Source organism: Ailuropoda melanoleuca, chromosome 1 (genome assembly GCF_002007445.2).
Source record: "Ailuropoda melanoleuca isolate Jingjing chromosome 1, ASM200744v2, whole genome shotgun sequence".
NCBI lineage: Eukaryota > Metazoa > Chordata > Mammalia > Carnivora > Ursidae > Ailuropoda > Ailuropoda melanoleuca.
The window spans coordinates 88,236,386-88,262,413 of record NC_048218.1 but is presented as its reverse complement, the minus strand read 5'-3'; the positions used below and the strand labels follow the sequence as shown (position 1 = coordinate 88,262,413).

Below are 26,028 nucleotides of genomic sequence, written 5' to 3'. Positions count from 1 at the left end.
TAGTGCAATTGCTGGATCATAGGGTGGCTCTATTTTTAACTTTTTAAGGGACCTCCACACTGTTTTCCAAAGTGGCTGTACCAATTTGCATTCCCACCAACAGTGTAAGAGGGATCCCCTTTCTCCACATCCTCTCCAACATTTGTTGTTCTTGCCTTGTCAATTTTTGCCATTCTAACTGGCATAAGGTGGTATCTTAGTGTGGTTTTGATTTGAATTTCCCTGATGGCTAATGATTTTGAACATTTTTTCATGTGTCTGTTAGCCATTTGTATGTCTTCATTGGAAAAGTGTCTGTTCATATCTTCTGCCCATTTTATGATTTATTTGTTTCTCGTGTATTGAGTTTGAGAAGTTCTTTTTATATCTTGGATACCAGTCTTTTATCTGTAGTGTCATTTGCATGTATCTTCTCCCATTTTGTGGGCTGCCTCTTAGTTTTTTTGACTGTTTCCTTGGCTGTGCAGAAGCTTTTTATCTTGATGAAGTCCCACAAGTTCATTTTTTCTTTTGTTTCTCTTGCCTTTGGAGATGTGTCATGGAAGAAGTTGCTGTGGCTGATGTCAAAGAGGTTGCAGCCTATGTTCTCCTCTAGGATTTTGATGGATTCCTGTCTCACATTGAGGTCTTTCATCCATTTGGACTTTATCTTTGTGTATGGTGTGAGAGAGTGGTCAAGTTTCATTCTTTTGCATAGACTGGAGGAGATTATGCTAAGTGAAATAAGTCAAGCAGAGAAAGACAATTATCATATGGTTTCACTCATTTATGGAACATAAGAAATAGCAGGAAGATCGGTAGGAGAAGGAAGGGAAGAATGAAGGGGGGGCAAACAAGGGGCAATGAACCATGAGAGACTATGGACTCTGGGAAACAAGCAGGGCTTCAGAGGGGAGGGGGTGAGGCCGGTGATGGGTATTAAGGAGGGCACATATTGCATGGTGCACTGGGTGTTATACGGAAATAATCATGGAACACTACATTAAAAACTAAGGATATACTGTATGGTGACTAACATAAAAAAATTTTTATTAAAAAATATTAAAAAGTTTAGATCTATTCTAGTTGCATCGAGCACATGATTGTCCCAGTTGCTCTTTCCAAGACCAGAAACCTGGGCATCTTTTTAAGAAATCAGACATTTCAGGGGCGCCTGGGTGGCACAGTGGTTAAGCGTCTGCCTTCGGCTCAGGGCGTGATACTGGCGTTATGGGATCGAGCCCTACATCAGGCTCTTTTACTATGAGCCTGCTTCTTCCTCTCCCACTCCCCCTGCTTGTGTTCCCTCTCTCGCTGGCTGTCTCTATCTCTGTTGAATAAATAAATAAAAAATCTTAATAAAAAAAAAATCAGACATTTCAAGAAAGCAGACATTTTAAGTAAGCAGCCCTTACATAAGTCTCTTTGTATTCTGAGTTTTTTAAGGGAAAGGCTTAGTGATTTGAATTATCCAGAGTAGGAAAATCTCTGACATTACGAAAGTATATCATCATTTCTCTGAGTAAGCAAGGTATCTCTTTTCTCTTTGTTATTTCTGTTTCTGTCTTTCTCACACGTACTCACACAACCCACCAACAAAATGCCAAAGATATATTAATGAGAGGTTTTTTTTTTTTTTAAGATTTTTATTTATTTGATGGAGAGAGAGACAGCCAGCGAGAGAGGGAACACAAGCAGGGGGAGTGGAAGAGGAAGAAGCAGGCTCCCAGCAGAGGATCCTGATGTGGGGCTCCATCCCAGAATGCCAGGATCACGCCCTGAGCTGAACGAAGGCAGACGCTTAACGACTGAGCCACCCAGGCGCCCATAATGAGAGTTTTATTAGAATCAGTAATCATGGCTTACACCCACGTTTGAAGCGAGAGCTCAGTTTAAAGATTTTAGATTTTTATTTTATTTTTTATTTTTTTTTTAAAGATTTTATTTATTTATTTGACAGAGATAGAGACAGCCAGCGAGAGAGGGAACACAAGCAGGGGGAGTGGGAGAGGAAGAAGCAGGCTCACAGCAGAGGAGCCTGACGTGGGGCTCGATCCCATAACGCCGGGATCACGCCCTGAGCCGAAGGCAGACGCTTAACCGCTGTGCCACCCAGGCGCCCCAAGATTTTAGATTTTTAAACATAAGTATAACATTTTCAAAGGAAATGATTTCCTTATAAGTCATTGAAACAAGATCATCCAGAATTTTCAACATTAAGATCAAGATTAGCCCTTAGTAAGTTGTTGAAATGAGTGGATTTATGACAGGTTTTGTTTGTTTCTTTTTCTGCTTCCTGTTTTTCTTTCATTGCATTTCTTTTACCTGCCTGTTTCCAGTATCCTTTTCAAAAAATGCCAGGTACAATGGCATTCTATGTGTCCCATAGAATGCAGTGGAATTATTTTGTGTCCTCTGCTTTGTACTGGTATTAACATAGCCAGAGTTTGAATGGACTGTTTCGGTAGTCACATCACACTAATTGGGAACGTAAAGACAACCAACCCTGTCAGAGGATGAGGTTGATATTTAACAAACTTTCATTTTTTTTATTAAAAATGCCTTTCCTCCATGAGGAAAACAAATAATTTATATACATAAATCCTGGTTATACCTAATAAATTCAAATTTTTATAGCCATAACTCATATTCTGTCATTTTAGTAGAATTTTGTCTTAATTCACATCAAAAAGAACCTTCCTAAAGGTGAAGATCAATGATGGTCACCTAATGAAGTATTCTGAAATTTTTTGTCTACCTCTCTTGTGCAAATGTACTTTTTTAAGCTTTCCAGTAACAAAGATATGTAATAGGTTGGTTTAAGTTTAAAAACAGAACCTAAAACAGGTGACAAAAATGGAATGACTGGAAGAATAACTGCTTAGTGCTAGCTGAATGAATTGAACACAGATGAAAGATAAGTTCTATCTCATGGGATTTTGCTGTGTGCCAGAACTAATCACATTAACTTTAACCCACCTGAGGCTTTATGCTGCTTATTTATCTCATCTGTGGGATATTCTTTATTTATGACTTTGCTTCTCTTATGTTGACAGATCATTGCCAACGTGTGCTTAAATTTAACAATATAATTATGTTTCTTATTACTTTAGTCATCATAATGGTATGATTCTGTAACATTATTTTGCTTTTCTTTCTTTTTAAAGTTTGGGGACAGAGTAGAACAAGAACAATATGTACTTCATTCTCTCTGTATTGAGGTATAACTGGTACAACATTATATTAGTTTCAGATGTATAATGTAACTATTTGATATTTGTGTATATTGCAAAATGATCACCACAGTAAATCCAGTTAACGTCCATCACCATACATAGTTACAAAATTCTTTATTCTTGTTATAAGAACTCTCAGGATCCACTCTCCTAGCTACTTCCAAATATGCAATACGGTGTTATTTACTACAGTCACCATGCTGTGCATTACATCCCTATGACTTATTTATTTCAAAAGTGGAAGTTTGTACCTTTTAATCTCTTTCACCCATTTTGCCTACTCCTTACCTTAGGCAACCACTAATCTATTCTCTATATTTGTAAGCATGTTTTTGTTTTCTTGTTTTTTAAGATTCCACATATAAGTGAGATCATATGGCATTTCTCTTTTTCTGTCTGACACACACCATTTTCTTTATCCATTCATCATCTATGGAAGGACATTTCGGTTGTTTCCTGGTTTTGGATATTGTAAATAGTGCCCCAGTGAGCATGGGGGTGCATATATCTTTCCAAATTAGTGTTTTCATTTTCTTTGGATAAATTGCTGATTGTATTATAGTTCCATTTTTAATTTTTTGAGGAACTTCCATACTGCTTTCCATAGGGGCTGCACCAATTTTTCTTCCCACCAACAGTGCAGAGGAGTTCCCTTATCTCCATATCCTCACCAACACTTATTTATTGTCTTTTTGATAATAGCCATTTTAGCGGGATTGGGCCGATAATCTCACTGTGTTTTGATTTGCATTTCTTGATTAGTGGTGTTGAGCATCTTGTCATGTGCATGTTGGCCATCTGCACATATTCTTTGGAAAAATGTCTATTTGGACATTCTGTTAAAAGAAAATGACAAAACAAAAAGACTTTGTTTCTATGAATATGATTGGTCTCTTTATTCCTTTTTTTGTTCATATGTGTGTCTTTCTATTTTTTTCTCTTGAATTAACAAAAGCTCTTTGAAATATGATCTGCTTCTTTATAATTGTGCCCAATGTTACATAATTAATGCCATGTTAAAATTGTTAGTGGCATATGATTTAGCTACATTAAAATATGTTTGTCACTGCCTCCTCCTTTAATCACAAATATATCAGATGGCATTCAGTAATACAATTCTATCTTTGGTGCACACATAGACAGTGATAAATGATAATATTTCTATGGCATATTGGGGAAAATGGAAGAAGGAAGTTGCTTTTAACTGGAAGTAAGCAGGTGGGGGGTGAGAAGGGGTGTTCAGCCTGTCTGGTCCTGTAAGGCTTGCAGAAGACTGGAGGGATTATGGAAGCATACCATAGTCACAGACAAGGGAGAAAGCTCTGTGAATGAAATAACTTAATAGTTGTACACATGTAATATGTTCAGATGAAAGGGAAAAATTCAGAGTTTGTTTTTATGACTAATCACAACTGGGCTTGTTTGTTTTTTTTTCCACATGTAATTTCTAGCACATAGGAGGTAATCAGTAAATTTTGAGAAACTCAAAGTTATATAGACAAGGCATTTAAATGTTTGGATACATTTTTGTCTTTTTATCCAGATGTCTGGTGTCTTTTAACATAGCCACCACTTGCCACTTCTGTAATTAAAAACAAAGAAAACCCTGACTAATAATAGCAGCTATCATTTCTGGGGCACCTGCTGCTTTCAGGGCCTTATGAGCTTATTTAATCTTCCTAACATCCCCAAAAACCAATTCTGATTGTTATCCTTATTTTATAAAGGAGGAGTCTGAGTTTCATAAATTATAAGTAACCAAGAAAATGACCTAGTAAGTAGTGTGGAATTAGGATTTAAACAGGCTGATTCCAAAGCCTGAAATAAATGTGTTTATATCATGTCTACAAGGAGGGTTATTGACCCCTAGCATTTGTTGGATAAATGATTTTGGTTCCCCAGTTATAAGCTTTCAGGAGGTTCTCTCTCTCTCATCATTTACCACTTTGGGGTTATACTTCTCTACGTTTACCTCCAGTTCTTGTTTCATCATCTTTGCCAGTGGTGACATTTTCTAGAGTGTAGAGTATACTGGCTGTGCCAGTAGAATTAGCCTTTCTACAGACACTGAATCATGGCCTTGACCTCATTAGCATTTGGAGCCTAGAACACTTGCTTTCAAATCCTAGCTTTGCTACTTAGTAGCCATGTGACTTTGGACAAGCTATATAACCCCTCTTTGGCGGTTTTCTCTTTATTGTATGATAAGAATAATAATACTATCTGCATTATATAGGCTTGAGTATTAAATGATTTAATAAGTGTATAGTACTTGAAATATTGCCTGGCCTGTAATAAATAATCAATATTTATTTATTATTATTTTTATTCGTGAAAACTGGATCAAGATCACTTTTTATAACTTTTCTATAGGAAATAATAGAGAAGAAGTAAGTTTTAGTAGGCTGAATTTTTAAATAGCTAGCTAGTGTATACTAGTTGTATTTTATAACATTGATATTTTTATTAGTGGTTTATCACTGGAATAATTGAGAACCATAGTACAATTACTAACATTTTCTGTTCAGAAGTTGAATGTGTTGTGATCTATTACTTGATGGAAGGTAGATTGAAAGGAAGAAGTTGTTATGATGCTTAAGGATACTTGTACTTATTTAATAATTAGTTCTTTTCTACTTTCTGATGTAGTGAAATATCTGGATTTCTAGGAAAGAGAAAATTGGGGCACATGTGAGTGATACAAAAACGTCTTTTATTTTTATTTTTTAAAAGTAAATAAGCTTTTGATTGTCAAAATTTGATGTGTAGACTTGTCAAAATTTATTTCAGTTGCCAAGGAAATTCAACGACAGGAAGAGTTTTATCTATTGTTGGGTTCTCAGGAATCTGTCCTTCTAGTGGGAGGAGTTTGCACGGATAATATAAAACAATAGCCGATAAAAACATCCATTAGGTTTTAAAAAAAATATATTTAAATATAAGTGTTTCTGACACTCTGGGATTTCTGTGAAAATTCTCCCTGACCTCAGTTCTTTTCTTGCTTTCTATTTCATATTGAAAATGGGATCCATCACTTCTTAAAATGATGAGCTAACTGGAGATTGTCAAGTTATGTTCTCTAGGCCACATCTGGCCCTCCAGCTGTTTTCATAAAGTTTTATTGGAACATGAACAGCCATGCTGTTATATATTGTCTATGGCTGTTTCATGTTGCAGCAGCAAAGCTGAAGAGTTGCAGTAGAGATAGCCAACAAAGCCAAAAATATTCAGACGTGCAAATCTGAACATTTACAAAAAAAAGTTTGCCAATCTGTAAAGTAGACAGTTCTAAATACACATATGAGAGCTTATTTCAATTTGATGTTTCATACTTTCTCTGTGGGGAAGTTACCTGTCCTCACTAGATTTTACTAAAAGCATCAATTGTGTTGACTAACAATGGCTATTGTTTCATGTGTTAGTCTTTTCCTTTCATTTATATTTTAAACTCCTTTAGCATGCCTAGCATTGTAGGAATATCTTTATAGAAGATATAAAATATTACAAACATAGGACATAGGAAATGTGGCTATTAAAATATTGAACGGGACAGTTGATTCATCTCTTGTATGATCACATTATTTTGTGAAACCATTAACTGATTTGTTGAAGCCATTTACTGAGGTTAAGCACATTGACTTAGATAATTCTTGTGACTTGAAAAGAAGACATAAAATTATGGGTATTAAAAAGCAACGAAACAAACAAACAATCATGGATGTCATCTAGTTAGTTCCCAATAGCATCATTAAAAATAAGCCTATTGATGTTTGTGCTTATTTGGTCTTATGTTTGTATGCAGGGTTGTTTTTTTCTCAGAAATCTTCACCAATTTTCATCACGTTTTCTTTCACTTTTGCTCATTTAGTTCTAGCGTTTTTAGTCATAATTTCTGTGACTCTTTGCATAGTTTTTGGATTCTTTTAGTTCTGTCTTAGTTTGGAGACCAGATGTGAGATCAGCACTCAAATAGAGCTCTCATCAGTGCAAAAGTGATAGAGGGATTACCCTCTAACCCATTCAATCTTGAGAAGAGGCATTGTGCATCATCATTATAATCAGCAAATAAAATCCTCATGAAGGCCACTTCCCTAAAGTCTCCTTTCTTTTTTTAAATCTAAGTTTGAATAAACACTGTGAGTGGAATTTAGTAGAAGCACAATCCAATGAGAGTTAGTCCTCTGTAAGGATTTCAGGACTTCCTCTACTTTATTTGCAGGTAAGTATAGTTTATCTGCTCTGGGGAAATGGTGCTGATTATTTAAAAATCAGAGATGAAAGAAGAAGCCCCAAAGCAAGATGATTTATTTGCTTTTTTGGTAAACCTGATTCTGTTTTGTAACCTTTGAAACATGGACTTTATGAGTGATAGTATTAAAATTTATACTCCCTCTAGAGTGTGTTATTAATCATTATTTCTCTGCTGGGCCTCAGGATCACCTGTCTGCATTGTAATGCAGCTTTCCTTAATATTTACAATTGAAATACCAATGGTTCTTAAGACGTCTCATATATTTCTATGAATGAAATGGGATTCACAAGAGATAAGGGCTTGCCTCCAGAAATAAACTACAAAATATTAAATTCCTCTTGCAAATTTGTAGAACCTTTTAAACCAATGCTAATTTTATACTTCTGAAATGAAATATCTGATTCTAATGGTTGTCCTTTAGTGGCCCAAAAAGTAAATGAAATTATTATCTAAGGATAGTTATATTAGAAATAAAAACGCTAAACAATATGTACTTGAAATTCTAGGGCCTCTGCTAAGCAGAATGTGATTTGCAGATACCGGGATGACCTCAAACCAAACTTGCCCAGGAGATTTTCAGTTCTGCCAAGCTCTTAGCACTATCAAGAGCTCTTATTAATATTTTCTGTAGGAAAGGACAGTTGGGTATAGAACTTGCCTAAATTTGGGAGTAGTAGCAAAAAGACCTTTTTTGGAGGAGCTTTCCCCACTTGAATCAAATTCAGTCATTGAGTTCTATTATGATTCAAAGGGTACAAGATAGCATTGTTCTTAGGAGCTCATAAAATCGTGAGGGAGACAAACGTATACACTAAGATTTTTCAGACTATACTGAGGGAAAATTGACTTGAACATGTTTCACACCTTAATCTATTCTGGGGGAGGGAATGTTCTCAGAATTTCTGCCCTTTTTTTCCAGTACTCTTTTATTTCTTCATTGAACCCACTTAGTTTCACCCTTTCTACACTTAATTGGTCCTGCACCAAACTACATCCCCTATTGACTTTTGCAAGAAATTCTTCACACTGTACATGACAATTATAAATTTATAAATTAATTGAAGATTTGGTGGGTTATGTGGGAAGAGGTCGTGTCATGGAGACTTCCATCAGCTCCACTTCCTATTTCTTGTTGTTTCATCATTTCTGACAGCTCCCAAAAACTCAAACTCCTAATATGTTGTTTTCTTCTCTATCTAGCAAAGCCCATCTACTGGAATAGCCTGGTTTCCCCCTTTCCCACAAGATTGCTGATGTGTTTTTTTATATTGTTGAATAAATAATACAGAAATTGCAGATGGGATAGAGAGAGGGAGAAGCAACACAAAGGAACTTAGAGATTTTGGAAGCATTCAAATTTAAAATGTCAAATTGGAGCATAGTGATTACAGTATATGTCACTTTAAAACTTCATAGTAGATCTTGGAACAAATCCCTTTTAATCTCATTCCAACTGTGTGGTTGAGAGTAAAGCATTATTCCAAAGTATCCCTAGTATTTTCTGGGTCAGGAAATTGCTACTTTAGAAAAAGAGAGGGCATTTGGAACCAAAATTATGATCTGGACATTTAATAATAAGATGTACTACACCCAAGAAATGCAAGCTAAAAAAAAAAATGAAAGCTACATATAAAATCAATTAAAAGCAAAAACAGAGTTATTAGGAAATCATGTGATTGTTGTGGTTGGATATTAAAAAACATTTTTTCTCCACTTGAAGCACCATATGGTTGGCAACGATTTAAAAAAGCAAACACGTGTGTATTTATATATATGTGCTGCAGAAAAATATATTTTAGTTTTGTACATTATGTTTGTGTATAAAGAACTAGAACAAATTAGTACTTTTGAAAAAAAGTATTTGACAGGATCTGCTATTAAATTTCTTATATCACATATTGCACAGTGTTTCTTAGTAAAAGTGTTATAAAGCTATTTAAATAAAACTAAGAATTGTCTAGTTTGTAAGAAAAATTGGGACATATTTCACTGGTTGGTTTGTTCATAAAATATTTCAAAATGTAAGCAATGAAGGAAATTTTTGACTTAAATTTAGACTTGGGATATACCTCTTTTTGTTTGTTTAATATTGTTTGGGATGCTAGCTAAGTACACAATGCTTTGATGCTGCTTGAATTTATTTCACATAACAGGTCCAGAAGTGAGACAAATTAATGTAGCAGCTGAATGACATTATCACAGACTGTTTCTTTCTATCCTTCTGCTCTGCCATCCTCAAGATGTTAGCTTTGTCCTCAGACTAACTTCCTTCATGCCCGCAAGATGACTACATCAGTTCTAGGCATCATATCCACATATAACAGCAGGAAAAAAAGCGTTTTGTTAGGAGGGTGGAAACTTTGCTAGGAGTCCCAGAACACCTTTCCTTCCATCTTTGGCTAGTTATGGATAACATATATACCTGTAAATAAATCTCTGGCAGAGCAATTGGGGCCACTGTGATTCACTGAGCCTAAATCAAGATTGTCTTGAATCTGAGCACAAGCATCCTCTTCAGAATTTCTTAGGAAAAAGACATGTAAGGTGAATCAGAGGCTTTGCCTAGCAAAAAAGAGGGAAAAATGGGTAAAAAGCTAACAGAGTCTGTTAGAGAAACATAGTATTCAGCTCTACGCCAGTGGTTCAAATGCTGGGTACACTTCAGAATTACCTAGGAAACTTGAAAAAAATATTTTGAATTAATTGGTCTGGGTTGCACATAGATACTAGCATTAAAAAAAAATGCCCCTGGTGATTTTAATATATAGCTAAGTTTGGGAACCAGTGCTGTAGGCAAACTGAAGATAGAGTAAGGAGACAAAAACTTTCATGAGTCTGTACACATTTATCTGCTCAAGCAGCTTTTCAGCTTTATTGAACATTATCTGAAAATTAAACACTGTCCAGGTGGGTAAAATTACCAACCCGAAATCTTAGACCACAGTTAATTTGCCACCCGTAAATGGTGCTCCCTGCCATATTCACTGGCCATGTTCGAAGAATGTATACTGTTTGGGTACTTAAAGTACCCAGACAGCTTTCATGGCCAATCTAAGTTGGAGTTTTATTTAAAGGTAGTAATGTCAGTCCCATTTTTGCGACGAGAGAACTGAGTTGCAGACAGGCTATTAGTGGAAGAGATAGAAGTAGAGTTCTTGTAACAGTATCCTGACCGCCAGGGTTTCCTCCTTAGTGTTACTACTTAGGTTCTTGTATTTGAGAAAGGTATCATTTGTTTACATCACAGTAAAGCTTTATAATTATAATAGGTACACCATTTATTGACAGCTTACTATGTATGAGCCAGGAACTGTGCTAGGTGCTTTATCCTTGCCCGAACATTTGTTTAATCATAGCAACAATCACATGCAGTAAATATTATTAACAGTACTTTAGGGATAATGAAATTGGAAGTGAGAGCTTATTATTTCTCGAATGTCTCTTAATTAGTTCACTTCTCTGGAATCTAGAATTTGTATCCATGATGCCATGGGTTGCATTGGCATATAAAATACCAAAATGCATGTTCTTTTCATTTTGCTGTTCACAGAGATTTGATTTTGTACAGCTTCCCAGAACAGTAAATACCTATTGGTTGATTAATGAGTAATAGATGCTGGGTAGCCCTGGACTGGATTGCATTTTCCCTGCACATTATAATTTACATTTTTTTTTAGAAGTAAGTTTTTTCCAGTTGCTTTGCAACTATGCTAAGTACTGAGCATATGATCAAAGAACAATTGAATGGATAAATGAAGTGGAATCTTTAGACTGCTTAGTTTAGAGTTGCTCAAATTATAAGGACTGTGAAACTTCTTTGCTGATAATTTCTTTTCCCTTAGGAACTTAAAATATTAAAATTAAAGACTTCTAAGTTGTAGCTGAAATTGTACTCCCTAGTATTTTGAAACAAATACTGAATTACTGGAGAGTGTACCTTGAATTGTTCAGTCATACTCCATATTGCCATTTTTAATAAAAACAATACCCTTTTAATAAAATGACATAATTGGTCTGTATGGCTGACATGTATTTAGATGCTTGATTTATATATTTTTTTTTTCTAATTGAAAGATAAGAGGAAAATAAACTTGGCAATGGCTATTAAGGACTGGCTGGTTTAGTTTTTCATAGAGATAACATTTTCCAAATTACTGAATTATGATACTGAAAATGAAGGGCAAGCTCCTTGTTGGGGGGAAAGTGTTAGAGTAGCCCTATTGCAGAATCTCATTAAAGCAACTGTCAGGATTCCTCTATTTTACCATCACCTCCCCTATTCTGTAAGAAGCAACTGTCCTTTTGAGTGCGTGTACTGCCAAAGAGACATTTACAAATAAATGAAAAATGTCACAATTGATTTCACTCCTTCCAGAATACTGTGTGTCAGCTTTGTCACAAACTGTCTTTGTTATTCTCTGTTTTAGATCTCCCAGCTGGACACTGGGAATAACTTTTGATGGTTTAGGGCCTCTCTCATTTGACCCCAGGTAAGCCCTCTATTGGTGACCTTTTACAAATATTTGTAAAACTATTTGAACAGTTAGAGAATATAAAAACCTTTCCCCCTCTTTCTCTGTAACTGCTGTTTTTGTCAAAAAGTATTCAGATGTCAATATTGTTTACTTACACTTTTGCACACTGCTGAGAATTATTCCATGCATTACAAAGCACTGTAAAATTATGCAATTGTATTTCACATTGTCTTCTCCAATACAATGGTTTGTTGTTAGCATGCTTAATCTAATAATAACGCTAATAACCAGATTACTTGTAAAGAAGATATATGGCCATGCATTTCCCATATTTTGAAATAAATGTCTAAATTTTTATCACTTATTTTTATATTATCTTGGATACATAAGTCCTTCATATAATTTTTATATAACATCATTGATACACATTCATTATTGCCATCACCATAAACCAGTCCACTCTCTCTACCGCCATCATGCTAACATCATTGAGGTCTTATTCTGAGCCACATACTGTGCTAAGCAATTATATGAATTATCTTATATAAATGTATCACAGTGGTACTTGAATCCTAAGTTAATATGGATTTGGAAAAAAAGCAACTAATTAGAAATTGCTAGCAGCATTTTTTATTATGGATATTAAATTAAAGGAAAGTAAATCTTCATATAATTATACTATAAGAGATTTAAATCAGTATAATTAGTTATGGATTGTGCCATCATTTGAGATTATTTAGCTTTCTACTTGAAAGATCATGGAATGGACCAATTAGCAATATTCTCTTTCTCTTGGAAAATAGAAGTTGAAGTAATCACTCATTCATTTGACAAATATTTATTGAATACCTATTATGTGCCATTTACTTTGAAGACATGATGGTGAAGAATATGTATCTAATTCTCAAGACTTTACAATGTAGTGGCAGTTAAAAAATAGGCAAGTACAATGTAGTGTGATGAATGAAAACAATAGGGAAAAACATGAGGTACAGTAGAAGAAATGAAGTGAGCGTCTAAGCCAGACTGGGGATGGATGCTCAGGGAGTGATATGGCAGTAGAAGGTGGAGGAATATTAAGTTTTAGTTGTGATGTCTGAAGGGTAGTGTTTAAGATAGGGAGATTTGTCTGAAGAATTAAGGAAGAGGCAGATCATGAGTGTCCTCATGAGCCATACTTAGGAATTCAGATATAGTTGCGAATAATGGCAGTTAGACTAGAAAGACTTCATCTGTTATTAGACATTCTCTTCAAATCAGGCTGGTCAAATTCTCACAGCACTAGCTTTCTATATATATAGTAAAGGAGGGCAGGCCATTCTTCCTCCTTCACACCTATATAAATAGAATGTATTTCCTATAATATAAGGTCTTTATGAGCAAGAACCTGGGTTAATTCACCTTGTTTTCTCATATCTATTGTAGTACTTTGCACATAGCAGGCTCTCAATATTTATGGTGTAGGATAACAGAATTGAATGTAAAACTTTGGGAAATGGATAGGTTGACCTACCAGAGGCTACCTGCAAAGACTGACTATTTATGATCATAGCCTCTTCTTTCCCTGATCAGTTGTCATAAACAGCAGCATTCTTTTCCACATCTCTTCCTTACTTTTAGATTTATAGGAAGAGGCTCCATCAAAGTGAATCAATATGAAAAGCAATTTTTAAATCAAACAACATGTCAATTTTTAAATAAAAAATATGTCAATAAATTCTTTTTAAACTAAAAAAGGTTTGGAGAAAACTAAGGATACGTGAGGAAAATGATTTTTAGCAAAAGAAATAATAATATATCCAATTTTTACTTATTCATTTTTTAACTCTAGAAAATACATAGTCAAAATAAATACATTATAAAAACTTTCTTTTGTAATGAGAGAGATGAAATGAAAACGATGATTATATGAATCATGTATTATAAATAATGTATCAGGAAGATAAATTTCACTTGTTAAGTAAGCAAAAATAATTTAATGAGGAGCCTTTAAAAATTATGGTGACTGGGGCGCCTGGCTGGCCTGTCGGGAAGAGCATGCAACTCTTGATCTCAGGGTCACAAGTTTGAGCCCCGCTTTGGTGTTGAGATTACTTAAATAAATAAATAATTTAAAAAACTATGGCAATTAACAAATCAGAAAATTACTTTAATAGTGTGCAGTTGACCTAGGGGAGTCAAACCCCAAATGGTTGAAAATAGGCGTATAACTTTCAACTCTTCCAAAACTTAACGGCTAATAACTTACTGTTGACTGGAAGCCTTACTGATAATGTAAATAGTCTGTTACCATATATTTTGTATGTTATATGTCTTATTTACTATATTCTTAGAATTAAGTAAACTATAGAAAAGAAAGGGTTATTAAAATTATAAGGAAGAGAAAATACTTTTACAGTACTGCACATAAGTGGGCCTGCACAGTTCAAACCCATGTTGTTCAAGGGTCAACTGTATATTATCGTATAGTGTAGACATTTTGGGTTCAGTTATAAAAATAAATTCTGTATTTCTTGCCACTGCAATGTTCTCCATTCTAGAGTCTTTTCTTTGAGCAGCTTTTCTAGCATTATTCCTTTAAGTGTGCTGTTTTACAGTCATTTTTCTGCTGGATTGTCTTTGGGACCAGTGGAGCATTTCTGAGAGTTTTTTTGTTTGTGACCACATGTAATTCTGGAGGTACTATGAACACTCACCCAAAGCTGCACAGAGTAGGATATCAGCTTTCATGTCTTTTTGGTGTTCTAAGGGTAAGGAGATAAAACTAGTAGGACATTTAAATTATTTTTTTCCATTTTCCAAAATGAAAAGTTTTAAAAATATAAAACCTAACTATATAGAATATTTAAGGAATAAAGAAAATAAAAACAAGGATACCAAGTTGCATTTAGAATCTGTCAACCTTAGTTATAATTTGTTGTCCTTTGGGTAACTGCAGTATTTTACAAAATGAAGAGGCAATTCTCAGAGAAATGCTGCCTAGTGTTACGGAATAGTGGACGTTTATCTGGCTTGCTATCAGTCAAAATACAGGTTAAAAATAGCCAAATTAAAACAGATAAAATGAAGAGTAGAAATTGAGAGTAGAAAAGTAAATGAATAGAAAAGAAGCAGAAATGAGAACAATAAAACTGGGGAATGTTGTGAAGGGGATCAGGATATGCCATCCCTAAATTTGACTCTGGCATAAGAATTACTTTGAGCTGAATGTATTCGAGGTCCTGAAATCCCTTATCTGCCTAAAAGCAGAGCTTTCCAAAAGAATTCAGAAGTCATTAAATCCCTTTCTGCAAAGCAACTCTAAGCTCACCATACCCAAACAGTCATTACCACAATACTGTCATATCCTCCATCCATTTTCCTAAAGGCCCTTTTATTTTTCCAAAAAGTGATTTGCTTTTCCACATGTGCCCTTTCTCCCCCTCCCTTTCCCTTAGTGAGTTCAGTAAATAGACCCCAAATTCTAACCTCCCCTTTGAGTTAATCATCTCTTAGTCCTCCTTGTGTAAACCCAGTGGGCATGTTAAAGGATTTTTGTTCGGTTTTCTCTTACTGATCTCTCTTTTGTCAGTCTAATTTACAGGGCTCTGGCCACTAACTTAAGATGTATAGAGGGCAAAAGATTTCCTTCCCTACAATGGAGGCCTAGGGCTTCATAGCACATGGATACAAGCATTATGGATTTCACTTTTAGGGATATTTAGTGTAGGAATTTGCTTCTGAGTGCACCTCCTAGGTCAACACTTGATATAATCTAACTCTTTTGTTATCTGATCTCAGTTTATCAGTTCTGCCTCTGGTATAAAGCTGGTCCACGTGAAATATACTTATAATGAAGAGATAAAAGGTGAACCACAGGGGTGCCTGGGTGGCTCAGTCAGTTAAGTGTCTGCCATAGGCTCTGGTCATAATCCCAGCATCCTGAGATCGAGTCCTACTGCAGGCTCACTGCTCAGCGGGGAGCCTGCTTTTCCCTGTCCCTCTTCCTGCCTCTCTGCCTCCTTGTGCTCTCTCACTCCCGGTCACTCTCTCAAATAAATAAATAAAATCTTAAAAAAAAAAATGTGAACCACAAAGGCATTCTAAATGTCCTTATAATGATGTAAGAAAGATGATAGGGTTTGAAGCCAAAGGCCAAGAAAGCATTCTTGAGATGTCTTTGGTACATAAAGGTGATTTTATTGAAGCAGGGGGACAGGACCCGTGGGCAGAAAAAGCTGCAAGGGGGTTCTGAGGCGTAGCCGATTATATACTTTCAAGTTGTGAGGGGTTAGGGATAGTGTAAGTCTCTAAGGAATTTTGGAAGCAAGGTTTCCAGGACCTTGAGAAGGCTGGCAAATATCATTTATTACCGTCGAATAAAACCTTAGTCATGAGATCCTTCAGCTGTATATCGGTGGGCCAAATGCTTGGGGAATGATTGCCGACACGTATCTTGGGGTTTAGAGATAAAGGAAATTTATAAAGGAATTTTTATACACTAAAGTAGACTTACAGGATCCTGCAGCGGGGGGTGGGGGGGGCAGAGTTCTGCTAGGATTGCCTTTTGCCCTTAGCAAAGTATTGAGGCAGTTCAGTCCCTAGAGAAATGTCACTCAGTACCTATTTCAAGGACTTGTCAATGGGCTATAGGTAGTAAGGAAGTTTAATAATTTTTCTTCTGCCTTTGTTTCCCACATCAATAATACCTCTAAAATGTGTTTTTTAGCAAAAACATTACCCTCTGTCTTTAACAACAACTATAGGTCCCTAATATATAAAATAAAAATTTGGTTACAGATCTTCTACTTAGGATGGGGTTTATCCCAAAAGACCTATTATTAAGTTGAAAAAATCATAAGTCCAAAATGCATTTAACACCTGTCCTACCAAACATCATAGCTTAGCTTAGCCTACTTTAAATGTGCTTAGAACACTTACATTAATCTATATTTGTGCAAAATCATCTAACTAAAGCCTATTCTATAATAAAGTGTTGAATATCTTCTGTAATTCATTAAATACTGAAAGTGAAAAACAGAATGACCGTGTGGGTACAAAATGGTTTAAGTGTATGGATCATTTACCCTTGTGATCGCATTGTCTGACTGGAAGCTACGGCTTGCTGCTCCGGCCCAGAATCACAAGGGAGTAGCATACAGCATACTGCTAGCCCAGAAAAAGATTGAAAATCAAAATTTGAAATACGGTTTCTATTGAACATGTATCTCTCGCTTTCACACACCACCGTAAAGTTGAAATATCGTAAGTTGGGACTTTGTAAGTCAGGGATCATCTGTACTTTCTTTAATGTACAAAAGAGCCCAAAGATATCAGCCCCTAATCCATAATACCTGATTTTGTGTGTGTGTATATATATATATATATACACACACACACATATATATATACATACATATATATATATATCACTTTTAACAACAAATAGGAATTTCTGATAAGACAAAAATGATGGTTTCTTTGGCTATAAAATAAGAGCGCAAACAAATCAGAAAAATCACTAACTCCTTATGTATTCAGAATAGGGAATTAAATAAAAAGTTCACAGAACGAAATTTCTTCTACTGAGAGGAAAAAAAAAAAAAAAGCAGAAGATGTAGCCAGGCTTGCCAGTGGGATGTGTAAACAAGTGCAAGCTGGACCCGTGGCCGAAGGGTGGCTTCTGGCTGGGCCAGGTGGTGGTAACAGTCCCAAGCGCAGGCTGCTGGGTTTCAGGGTCATTTCCGAAGCCCATTCTGTCTATTGGTTTCCTCCTTTCACTGCCACCTTCTGACTCCAACAGCACCTGTTCTGTACCATTACCCTGGCAGGCAGCCTTAATGTACATTTTAACGAAATCTTTGTGCCAAATTTTCTCCTTAAGTTACCAGAGGCAATTGTTAAAAAACCTTGCAGAACAAGTAGGACAAAACAAAACAGTTTTCTGTGCAAGCTATGATAGTCAAATATACTACTGGCAGGAAGACCTCTTGTGAATTTTACACACAATATTAGAAACTGGCTGTTGACAAGGAAAACTTCAATTGTTTTTAATTGTCTCTACAAAGGGGTGTAAATCTCCTCCATTCCATTTGCTGTTTATTGAATGTCTGTTCATGCTAACATGCCCAATTTGGCTTCTCTTTTTCATTAATATAGCTATGCAAATTTTCAGGAACTGAGACAAAAGCAGGTGGTTGGGTGTGTGTGTGTGTGTGTGTGTGTGTGTGTGTGTTTGCATTAAGACAAAGCCTTTTCCAGGCAATACAGCAGGGCTCATGACAATACAGCAGTTGCCTGGATACTAGGAATCTCACGTGTGGGTTTTCTTAATAATAGATATTTTGATTTTTTTCTATAGAAAACTCCGTAGATGTTTCTTCTTTTAGTAGTTGTGGCCCATCTATGTACCATTTGCCATGTGGAGATGGAAGGGGAGAATTAAAATAAAACTTCCCTCAAAACAGGAATAACATAGTTTCTGTTTGGGACACATATTTGTCCTAGGGTTTTGGAAGTACAGTTTTGCACATTTCTTTCTCTTTCCATATTGCTCTTCTTTAATTCCAAGTTCTTATGGAATATTCATTCCTAAAATATTAAAATTCAGGTAACATGAATTTCAAAGAAAACTTTCAGAGGCTTCTTCCTCTCAGTGTCTGTTACACCATGCTCCACATTCCATTTGTTTTAAAATCCATAATTTTAACTGAGAATGAAGTAAATTAAAAATTATGAAGAGAATTTGGTGAAGAATTTTGTAATAGATTATTTTGATTACCATATATCTGAGTAATCTTTTGTAAAACTTTTACATACTGGTCTAAGTTCTTCTAAATTAGAAAATTGGAATGTGTGCCAACATTGATTGATACATGCTAAAGCACAGATTCAGGTCAGGAAGATGAAAGACAATAATTAAGTAACATGAAGGTTAATTGTCTAGGGACTTCACAACTATATAAGTACAATATGTTTATTTAGTAAATTTAAAGTGGGTTAATCAATCAGCCATTCAGCATACCCTGACTATGTGACATGTGTATAAAAATGCATGGGGTGCTATGAAATATATTTTTTAAGCAATCAAAAAGCTGTACTGGACTTACAGTTTTAGGTGTTATGGAATGTAGAGTTCAGTATGTTTCCTGCTGCAGAGCTGTCTACAATTATAGGAAAACAAAATTGGCACTAAAAAAATAAGATAAAATTAGGGAAAAGGAGCATTTTTAAATAGGTGCTAATATGAGGTGAAAGCATTTTTGTCAAAGTCATTAGAGGAGGGTTAAATAGTTTGATATGGAATTTTCAGAGAAGGCATGTTAGAGCCAATATGGCTTGACTGGACTGTGACAGATAGGAGAACTTGGGTAGATGAAAGAGGTAAATAGATCTGGAGATCAGGGAGAATGACAGTGCAAGAAGGACACTGTAGTGACTGGAATAGAGGATTTGTCCTGGGCAGTTATTACTGGATTTAAGGAGAAGTAACTAGGGTCAGGGTCTTCACAGCCAGGCAGAGTATTTTAAATCTAGACAGTGGACAGTGTTAATTTCTCGGCCTGGGAGTGTCATTATGAAGACAGATCTTCTGTGACGGGAACCTAGGCTGAGAGTAGAGGCAGGATGGTTGCCTGGGAGAGAGTTGTGAGTATCTATGCAGGGGAAGAGTAGGCTGAGTGAGGGAATGTTGGGGGAGTGAATGAAGAAATACAGTGTGAGTAATTAAACTGTATTTTACTGATGCTTATTTCTTATTTACAAATATAGTACAATAATTAACACATTCCAGAGACAGTAATTAGCAATCAGGTTAAATTACTTTGATTACTTCGTTTGCGTTTAATGAAAAACATTTTGAGAAAGCTATTTTCTAAGGTGTTTTATAGGTCCTCTCAATATAATGTCTCTTTTGCTTTTATTTCATTCTCTCCCTCTCCCTTTCCCTTTCTGTCCCTTAGCTCCTTTTCTCTGTCCTCTCTTTCCAAGTTTTCCTTTTAAAAGAACAAAATTTTAGTGTGTGTTTTATTATTTTTAAAAAAAATAATCATTTTATGTAAGTATGACCTAAACAGTTTAAAAATTATATAGGCTTAAAATGAAAGAAAAATAACAACCTTCTAATACCTCTCTACATTCCTACTCCTAAGAGATAAGTTTCAACTGTTCTGATTTTTTCTTCTGCTAGTTCTGTGCTTATATAGTTATTTCTCAATTTATAAGTTGTTATTATTGATTGACTTCTTGTTTTTTTAGTTGAGACTGTATTTCTCTAAGATCACATCCCAGCCATCCAAATTATCCTCCATTTTAAAATTACATCACGTTTGTTTGTTAAATTGATGGTTTTTACATTTATAATAATTGAGTAGCATTTACTTCTGAACCAGTACATGTATTATGATTTTTTTTTCTTTCTCACAAATTTTTTTCTATATTTTCTTTGTGTCTGTTGCTATTTGTTCCCCAGTGGCCTATGACAGGTATATTAAATGGCTATCGATACCATTTTAAAATGATTTTTTGTTGTTGTTCTCAGGAAAGCATTCCTTTTAATGTCTTTATTATTGAAGGCAGAGGCCCAAGTGAAGAATTTGGTCCTTACCTTAGGAAATGAGAATAGTCACAGAACCCAGAAGCAAGTAGGAAAAATACTCTTGAAACACCAACAAAGTAAACTCTTCTTGAGCTTGATGGGGAGAGAGAAAGGTTGGGAGTGAGGAAGGGAATGGATTTAGGTGGAACTCATAAAATAATCTATTAGCTACATTAAGCTGTTTTTGTTTTTGTCCTGGAAATATTACTGTTTTGTCCCTTCATCCTCTTGCATCGGTTTTCACTGTTGTTTCTGGACCCGGTACAACTGTCAACCCGCAACTTTTCTCTCCTGCTTTCGATTTTAGGATCCTATGTTACCTTTATCTCATTCCTGTCTTCTGTGGCTTTCTCAGAAAGGGTGCTTGGGAATGTTTTTTGACTCCTCACGTTTGAAATGTCTTTGCTTTCCCTTCACGCTTGATTGGTAGTTTTGGTGAGCACAGCCAGCTTCCTCTCAGAACTTGCAAGGCTCTGTTATCTTGTAGTGTTTCTGCTGGGAAGTCAGAGGCCATTCTGATGGTTGGTGCCGCTATTCTCAGGAAATTGTACGATCTCTTTTTTGGGCACCTGTGAACTTTGTCAAACTTGTCTTTCAGTTTGGTAATTTTTTTGTTCTTTTTATTATTGTCATTGTTATATTATTATTATTATTATTATTTTTTTTTTTTTTTAAAGATTTTATTTATTTATTCGACAGAGATAGAGACAGCCAGAGAGAGGGAACACAAGCAGGGGGAGTGGGAGAGGAAGAAGCAGGCTCTCAGCGGAGGAGCCTGATGTGGGGCTCGATCCCGTAATGCTGGGATCACGCCCTGAGCCGAAGGCAGACGCTTAACCGCTCTGACACCCAGGCGCCCCTGTCATTGTTATATTATTATTGTGATTTTCTTTCCTCTGATTTCTCTATTTCTTCAACTCCTATTAGAAAAAATACTAGCTATCCTGGATTAATTCTCCGATATTTTTTTCTTTTTTCTTGTTACTTTCCATTTCTTTTTGTTTCTGGTGTATTTTAAATTTTGTCTATTATTATTATTTTTGTAACTTTTAAGAACTCTTTATTCTGAGATCATTCCTATTTTATGGTATTCAGTTCTAGTTTTATGATGGTACACTGTATTTTGTCAAATTCTTTCTCACTCTGCATAGTCTGTTTCCCTCTAATTCTCCCCTCCTCCCCTTTTTTCTGTTTTACTCTCCTTTATGTTAGAAACATTCTTCACATATTTAATAATCTATAAAGGACTATTTTAAGAATCAAACACTAAAAACTAATAACCGTATGCCTCTTAGGTGGGATTTGTTTCCTGATGAACTTCACTGTAAGAATGTATAGGATGGTGATGAGCAAGCCTTTTTTAGTGCCTGATCTCTCTCTCTCTCTCTCTCTCTCTCTCTCTTTCTCACACACACACACACACACACACACACACACACACACACACACTTCATGTAACAACCCAGAAAAGTTGATGTGTTTCCCATTTTAGTGTTGAATAAACAGAGTCAAATGGGATAAAACAATTTTCCAAGGTTACATATCTCATTAGGTACAATATTCTGTTATTTCTTCAGGTCTGTATGGCTCAAAATCTCACACTCTTTCTAAGATATCATTGTTTAATTTTATCTTTTTCTTTTTTGAATTTTGAGCCAGGTGGTATTATGGTAAAATTTGGTGAAGATAGTCACAACTCTTTAAGGTGTAGATTATGAGTAATTTAAATGAAGTGTAAGGACATTTCGAAATGTTCTCTGAAGCTTTTCAGTTTATAGCATTCAAACAAAATGTTAGAATAGTAAATTATAAAGGAATTAGAAATGCTTCATCACTTTGTACTTTACTGATGTCACCACATTCTTAAAGCATAAAGCTAGAAGTGGAAAAGAAATCACCTTTATAAACTGGAGAGTCAAATGAAAATACGTATAGTCTTTTGAGAAAGTAGTTTGGTAATGTATACCAAAAGAAGTTGATACCTCTGATTGAGACCTCTAATTTTAGAAATCTTTTTCTACAGGAGGAAATCAGAGGTGTGGATAAAACTATAGATAAATTTTCAAAATTATGTCCATTATTAAGTATATAAACATAAAATTAGAAACAACCTAAATTCCTACAATGGGAGAACTTTTAAGTAAATTATGAGGAAGCCATATGTTGGAGTATTATGTAGGTCTTAAACATGATGCTTTCAAAGGGTACTTAAAATACCATAAGGAAGTGTCTGGTGTGTTAAGTGAAAAAGCAGAATGCCAAATTGTACTCAAAGTACAGTGCAAAGTAGGTTAAAGTTCATGTACATATGCGTAGAAAAAAAGACTGGAGGAAAATATACCAAACTGCACATAGTATTTGTCTCTACATTCTAGAATTATAGGCAATTTAAATTTTTCTCATTGGCGCTCCTCTGTAATTTCCAGATTTCCTAAAATAATTATGTATTACTTTAATAATAATAAAAGTATGGTCTTTAAAAACACTTAAAGGAAAGAGAAAAACTGTCTCTGGTCTTTTTGCTGTTGAGAGTGAGTAAAGTAAAGGGTTCTTTGTTTTTTCCCTATGATCATATCATCATCTGGGGATAGTGCTAATGGGAAAGAATTGGGCTCTTTTCTGCGCTAGATTGTCTTTAAGAGTTTCCTAATTTAGGAAAAGGGGCTGATTCCTGTCCTCTTTATTACTTCTTTTCTTGTGTTTCTTACCTATATTCTTCCATTTTCTATACCTCAACAACTCATCATTGGATTGTCATAAATAAGATTTAAGTCATTAAAGTACATTTCATATTTATTATACATTTTTATTTACAGTGTAATTTAAATGTTATTCATATGCAAATTGGAACTGGTTTCTGAAATATTTTGTAAAAAATCTATTAAAGGTTTCCTCGTGACAAATGTTATATCTGAGAAAAGTTCAAGGTGTATAACTGGGTTTTATGAATAAACAGTAAGGGGAAAATCATTCTGATTACCTATAATTAATACTGGTCTAGCTTTTAGATTTTTTTTTAGGTAAACAGTCATTTTATGTAATTTAATTACTAATTACAGTGATTTTAAACACCTGGACTCCCTTTGCACAGTCTATAAAAATCTTTAGGAAATAAGAATACATGCGTGATGTTGAAATGGAATGAAAAGGGTGGGATCTGGACATTACTTGCACTTTTATGAATCTCAGCTATACTGAATTCTTCTAGAATAGAAATATTATAAGCAGCATTGCCAGTTTTGTGGACACAATTTTAATGGCAAAAGTTTTTTGCATGACTATTTTAAAAGTGTATTTTTAAATTCAAAGCATACAAAATTTGGCTTAATAATTCTTGTAAGGGTAGGCAATAGACACTGTGTTCTTGAATATTCAAAAAGAGTGGAATGTGCATTTTCTTTCTGTAATCACTGTGTAAACATTTATTAAGCATCTAAGAACTAAAGTCTTCCTCACGTTATTAAAAATGGAATTATAAAATGTATTGGCTGGTATTTTATATGAATATAATGAAATTTTGGCAGATTGCTACTGTTAAGCAGCCATGTAAAAATAGTGCTTCAGGTCAGAGAGAAGGACCATCTTTAGCACAGCTTCATTTATATAATATGGTAAATTAAATGACACACAGTTTTCTATTATTGACACCATCACCCCTATAGGTGAAAGAATTTTATGTTGGGTCTAACTGAATTCATAATTAATTATCGTGTTTGTTGGTTTATAATTTTGGAAGAATGCTTTTAACTTTAATATTTTAGGTTTCACTTAGGTGATTTTGCATTTTCATTCACAGGGATGAGGTGGACCAAATAAGTGGCCTCATTGTTGTGGGGAATGATTTTCTTAGTTGCAACTCCTGATCTTTCTCAAAACTCACACCTACTTTGCTTCCTCATGGACCCAAATTTAACATGTGATGCCCATTTGGTAATCTTCTCGCCGTTCTGATGCTGCCTTATGTATAGTTTGTTTACATTATCAAAGAAAAAAAAATGTTTTCTAATGGTTTCATCCTGCAACACTGTTAAAAGAAAGGACTAAATTAAAGCCACTGACTTGTTTTCTGTTGGCTAAAATACTTCCTCCCCTTTGTTAAGTAGGTACTTTTTCTTTTTGTCTTTTTTTTTTTTAGCATGTTAAAGGAAAAAAAGATAATTTCAATGAAATTTAATTTATATAAAGAAGACAATTAAAAACACTGCAGTCTTTACCTTAGATCATTGATCTGTGTTATCTCCGGTAAAGGCAGAGATCAGTCTTTAATTTTGAGGTGTAAGTGTATAAAGTATGCTTACAATGTATCCAATTGAACATATTTTTCAAAAAGGAAATTTTACTGTGTTGTTCATCTTTTTGGGGCATACATTTACTTCTTTTCCCTTAAATAAGCAGAGAATCCTATAGATACTTTACAACATTTTAAATAATCATAAAATTTATGTGATAACATGAATGTTGTTTGGCACTGTATATTTTTATCTATTAGCTTTGGATTGCTTATAAAAACCATGACTTGTATAATATGGGGTTTTGCACTGTGTATGTGTTTTAAATATTATACTTTGTTTTTGACAAAAATCTAAATGTTTCATTCTGTCTTTGACTTTTTTTTAATGTTTTTTTATTATATTATGTTAGTCACCATACAGTACATCCCTGGTTTCTGATGTAAAGTTCGAAGATTGATTAGTTGCGTATAACACCCAGTGCACCATGCAGCACGTGCCTTCCTAACTACCCATCACCAGTCTATCCCATTCCTCCACCCCCCTCCCCTCTGAAGCCCTCAGTTTGTTTCTCAGAGTCCATAGTCTCTCATGCTTCATTCCCCCTTCTGATTACCCCCCCTTTCTTTATCCCTTTCTTCCCCTACCGATCTTCCTAGTTCTTATGTTCCATAGATGAGAGAAATCATACGATAATTGTCTTTCTCTGCTTGACTTATTTCACTTAGCATTATCTCCTCCAGTGCCGTCCATGTTGCAGCAAATGTTGAGAATTCGTTCTTTCTGATAGCTGAGTAATATTCCATTGTATATATGGACCACAGCTTCTTAATCCAGTCATCTGTTGAAGGGAATCTCGGTTCCTTCCACAATTTGGCTATTGTGGACAATGCTGCTATGAACATTGGGGTGCATATGGCACTTCTTTTCACTACGTCTGTATCTTTGGGGTAAACACCCAGTAGTGCAATGGCTGGGTCATAGGGTAGTTCAATTTTTAACTTTTTAAGGGACCTCCACACTGTTTTCCAGAGTGGCTGTACCAACTTGCATTCCCACCAACAATGTAGGAGGGATCCCCTTTCTCCACATCCTCTCCAACAATTGTTGTTTCTTGCCTTGTCTATCTTTGCCATTCTAACTGGCGTNCAACTGGCGTAGGTGTTATCTTAGTGTGGTTTTGATTTAAATTTCCCTGATGGCTAACGATGTTGAACATTTTTTCATGTGTCTGTTAGCCATTTGTATGTCATCATTGAAAAAGTGTCTGTTCATATCTTCT

General features: G+C 35.1%; 1 protein-coding gene and 1 pseudogene across 2 annotated transcripts in view; one reads left to right on the top strand and one right to left on the bottom strand.

Annotated features, from left to right (window-relative positions):
* Positions 1 to 17,769, bottom strand: part of LOC109488873 — a 37,854-nt pseudogene extending 20,085 nt beyond the window's left edge.
* The window catches only part of NAALADL2 (N-acetylated alpha-linked acidic dipeptidase like 2), a 1,303,052-nt gene that overhangs the window by 82,106 nt on the left and 1,194,918 nt on the right, over positions 1 to 26,028 (top strand). The window contains exon 2 of one of the 2 annotated variants that reach the window (XM_034662699.1): positions 11,895 to 11,957. The exons of the other annotated variant lie outside the window; for it this stretch is intronic. The gene's annotated coding sequence lies outside the window, so the exon portion shown is untranslated. The remainder of the gene's footprint in view (positions 1 to 11,894; positions 11,958 to 26,028) is intronic. 2 annotated transcript variants of the gene reach the window in all.